Source organism: Benincasa hispida, chromosome 9 (assembly GCF_027475165.1).
Source record: "Benincasa hispida cultivar pf3 chromosome 9, pf3_genome.v1.1, whole genome shotgun sequence".
NCBI classification, from domain to species: Eukaryota; Viridiplantae; Streptophyta; class Magnoliopsida; order Cucurbitales; family Cucurbitaceae; genus Benincasa; species Benincasa hispida.
In genome coordinates, this window is record NC_143486.1 from 77,920,403 (window position 1) to 77,925,122 (window position 4,720).

General features: G+C 41.8%; 1 non-coding gene across 1 annotated transcript; it reads right to left on the reverse strand.

Annotated features, from left to right (window-relative positions):
* Positions 1-1,735: 1,735 nt before the first annotated feature.
* On the reverse strand, positions 1,736-1,842 carry LOC120087421 (small nucleolar RNA R71). Its single transcript, XR_005484561.1, has one exon. It is a non-coding gene; the product is annotated as a small nucleolar RNA R71 (small nucleolar RNA).
* Positions 1,843-4,720: the final 2,878 nt, after the last annotated feature.

The following is a 4,720-nucleotide window of genomic DNA, read 5'->3' on the forward strand; positions in this document are numbered from 1 at the left end:
TCGATTACTTCATCACTTTACAAGTTCAAGCCTCTGTCCATAGTTTTCTTTCATTTTAAGGCAGACGCGAGGAGGAAGGTATGCCGGTAGATCGTTCTGGTAAGCTTGGGAAAGCACCGGAAGTTCCAAAACAGAGAGAGGGTCGACGCCTGTGGAAGAGGGAACATTTGTAGATCAGAATAGAGGTTCAGTGTAAAAAGCCTCGGTCAGCAAGGAATTGCTACCAGGCTCTCTACCTTTACTTTCTATTTTCATTTTGTACTCAACTCAGTTATAAGAATGGAATTTCTTTCTCTATATCTGTTCACTCTCTGTTATTCATACATGAGTAGCTAAATTAGTTGAATGGGTTGAGAAGCAATTAGCTAGCATAACGAGGGAATCTTCATTCCTTACGATTATCTTGTTTATGTATGCTGCATTCGTTTATTAGAGATACTCGGGAGGGTAGTCTAAGGACAGGATCTAGGCTTGGGAAGGTCAGGTCAGAATCTAGGTTTGGAAGAACTAGGTTAGAACGCATAAACGAGAGATAGGCGCTTAGGAATGAACACTATTTGTTATTAACGCATCGCATGCATCTTAGCAATAAGATATGATTGTATGTAGTCATTTTGCTTTCATGTATTTTGCATCAACGCATAGGACAAGAGTAGAGACATAGGGATAAGCTCTGTGGACATTTTGCATTCAACACATGCGTCCTAGACTTAGGATCATCACATTTACATTGGGAAATGACTTGTTGTGCATGGTTGTAACATGATTGCAAAGTTTGACGCTTTCCGAGTAATGCTAGCTAAAGATCTTCTCAACCCGTTCATTGCATACTCATTGCATCTATCAGCGCAACTATCTTTTTCAAATATGCCACCTTTATTTGCTTCTTTTTCATCAACACAACAACACACCCAACACTTTATTTATTTACTTGATTACCACAAAGTTTTCATAAACAGTACCAACAAAACTATTTTCACAAGTCCCTGTGTTCGACCCTAGACTTACCAAGAAACTTAGAGGAATTTACACTTGAATTCTTCTGGGGAAACTCGAGTGTACAACGCAATCCATCAACGCATATAATCCATATTTCCATTCAATAAAATAACGCATTAAGTTTTTGGCGCCATTGTTGGAGACTTCGGAAAAATAGTTGTTAACGGTAATTTTTGTGATTTCTTTGCAAAACTCTCAATCTCTGGCGAACTACGACCCGGAGATTGAGAGAACATTTTGAAGGAGACTACGAGACCGCTAACAACAACCACAATCTGATAAAGAAGAGATGGCGGAGCAGCTTAGAGGTGGAGCACCAAATGATAATAATGTCATGGCGAATCCGATTCTGTTGGCAAACGATCGCAATAGGCCCATTAGGGACTATGCATCGCCAAACTTCTATGATTTCTCTCTGGGAATCATGAGGCCTGCCCTCAACGGAAGTAGATTCAAGATGAAACCAGTGATGCTGCAGATGATCCAGACTGCAGGTCAATTTGGAGGAAGGTGTGGCGAGGATCCGCACGCCCACCTCCAAAGTTTTATTAAAATCTGCAACACTTTTGTGTTCCCGAACATCTCTGCTGAAGAAGTTCGACTAACATTGTTCCCATTTTTTATCTGTGATCAGGCTAGGAAATGGGGTGATTCGCTTGAATCAGGAGAGATTACTTCTTGTGAGCAGGTAGTGGAGAAATTCATGAAAAAGTATTTTCCACCTACCGAGAACGCAGGACGAAGAAAGCTTATTACTAATTTTGAACAAGATATGGACGAATCGTTCAACGATGCTTGGGTGAGGTTTAAAAGGTTGGTCCAAGATTGTCCACATAATGGGCTACCAGACTGCCTTCAAATGAAAATTTTCTATCACGGTTTGAATCCTGCTTCATAGACCGCTACCAATGCGGCAGCCGCTGGTGGTCTACTTGAAAAAACTTACAATAAGGCGAAGAATATCTTGAACCGCATCTCCAAGAACCATAAAGACTGGAGGGAGTGTGACCAGAGATTAAAACTCAAAGATTCTGATGCAAATAACGATGCCATTGTTTCATTACAAAACCATATGACCGCAATGATGAATTTGATTCAAGGGTTGGCGATCAGCAGCCTAACACCACAAGTTGGGCAAATCAACGCAATAAGTCAAAACACCGCAAGGTGTGCGACTTGCGGTGATGGGCATGCGATGGAAGATTGCCCGCAAAATCCATAGTCTGTATATTTTGTGAAGAATAACCTTTTTTCAAACACTTACAACTTCGGGTGGAGAAACCACCCCAATTTTTCTTGGAAGAATCAACAACAAAATTTTCAATCTGTGGCGCAAAAAGAAGGGCCACTAGGATTCTTTCAATGCAACAACGGTCAACAGAGCAATCAAGCAAGTAGCTCACAACAACCAACGCAATCTTCTTCTCTAGAGAGCCTATTGAAGCAATATATAGAGGAAAACAAGTCAATGCTTCAAATTAAGCTACGTCCATCCGCAACCTCGAATTGCAAATGGGCCAAATTGCGAATGAGCTGAATAGTTGACTGCAAGGGGCGTTGCCAAGTTCAACCAAACTTCCACGCAAGCCAGGGGGATCAGGTAAGGAGCAATGTCAGGTTGTGACATTGCGCAGTGGAAAGACTGTGGAGGGAGAAAAGAAGGATCAGAGTAGAACAACTTCCATCACAACTGAGCCTAAGATTGCGGTAACGCAAGAAGAGGAAAGAGAAAATGAAGCAGTAGAACCTGAGGTTGCGTCAACCTCAAAGTAAAATGAAATGGAAATCGTGAAAGTCCAGTTACCACCTTTCCCACAGAGACTAAGGAAGAAGAAAAACGAAGAGGTACAGTACCAACGCTTCTTATGTATGTTAAAGCAATTACATGTTAACATTCCTTTCAGTGAAGCGATTGAAGAAATGCCTGCCTATGCCATGTTTTTGAAGGACATGGTAACTAAGAAGAGAGGTGCTGGAAAATTTTCCACGGTGGCATTAACACAAAGTTCCAAATCTATTATCCCACCGAAGATGAGCGAACCTGAGAGTTTCACTATTCCTTGCTCCATAGGAGGACTCTATATTGGGCAATCCCTATGTGACTTGAGGGCCAGTATAAATTTGATGTCACTGTCAATTTTTCGACAACTAAATATGGGGCAATTTGTGCCCACCTCCGTGACTCTTCAATTGCCTGACAGATCTCTGGTTCATCCAGAAGGTAAGGTGAAAGATGTGCTGATCACGATTGATAAATTTATTTTGCCAGCTGACTTCATCATCCTAGATTATGAGGCTGACTAGGATGTACGCATCATTTTGGGGCGACCTTTCCTATCAACGGGCCGTGCTTAAATTGATGTGCATAAGGGAGAAATCACTTTGAGCATAAATGGACAGAAGCTCAAATTTAATATAATTCGTGCCATGAAATTCCCGGATGAGGAAGACCTACAAGATTCTGACGATGACCTAAATTTGATTGCAGAAGAAAAGTCTGATGAAGAGTGTGAAGAAGAGGATGCCAACACATCCGTAGCTGCCTGCAATGCGATCATAGCAAAAACAAACAAAGAAGACGAAATGATTGCAACGTAAGAAGAAGAGCCAAAAGAAGAAAGAAAAACAATGCAACCTTCCCTGGTGGAACCACCAACACTTGAACTAAAGACCCTACCAACCCATTTGAAGTACGCATTTTTGGGTCAGAATGAAAAGCTGCCAGTGAAAATTTCCTCTGCGCTCAACGCAGATCAAGAGAATGCGTTGATGAACATTCTCAAAAAACATGTGCGAGTAATTGGCTGGACGCTCGCTGACATCAGAGAAATTAGCCCTGCGTACTGCATGCATCACATTCGTCTTGAGGACGACTACAAAGCAACTATTGAAAATCAACGCAGACTTAACTCTGCGATGAAGAAGGTCATCAAAAAGGAGATTATCAAGTGGTTGGATGCAGGTATTATCTATCTCATAGCAGATAGCACGTGGGTCAGCCCCGTGTAATGTGCATCAAAGAAGGGCGGAATGACGGTAGTCCCAAATGAGAACAATGAATTAATACCGTAAAGAACCATCATTGGATGGCGCATATGTATGGACTACTGCAAGTTAAATGCGGCCACAATGAAAGATCACTTTCCTCTGCCATTCATTGATCAAATGCTAGACAAACTAGTAGGGAATGATCTTTACTGCTTCTTGGATGGGTATGCCGGATATAATCAAATCCTGATAGCTTTTGAAGATCAAGACAAGACCACATTCACTTGCCCATATGAAATATTTGCTTTTCGCCGCATGCCGTTTGGCCTCTACAATTCGTCGAGCATGTTCCAGAGGTGTATAATGGCAATCTTTTCAGAATTTCTCGAGGACTCAGTGGAAATATTTATGGATGACTTCTCCATTTATGGGAACACTTATGATGTCTGCCTGGCCAATTTGGAGAAAATTTTGAAGAGATGTGAAGAGACGAACCTAGCGCTCAACTGGGAAAAATGTCACTTCATGGTGAAAGAGGGTATAATGTTGGGACACAAAATCTCCCAGGAAGGGTTGGAGGTGGACAAAGCAAAGATTGAAGCAATTGAAAAACTCCCACCTCTAACCAGCATGAAGGCTTTGTGAAGCTTCTTGGGGCACACGGGATTTTACAAACAATTCGTCAAGGACTTTTCTAAGATAGCACGACCACTGTGTGCGTTGTTAGAGGCAG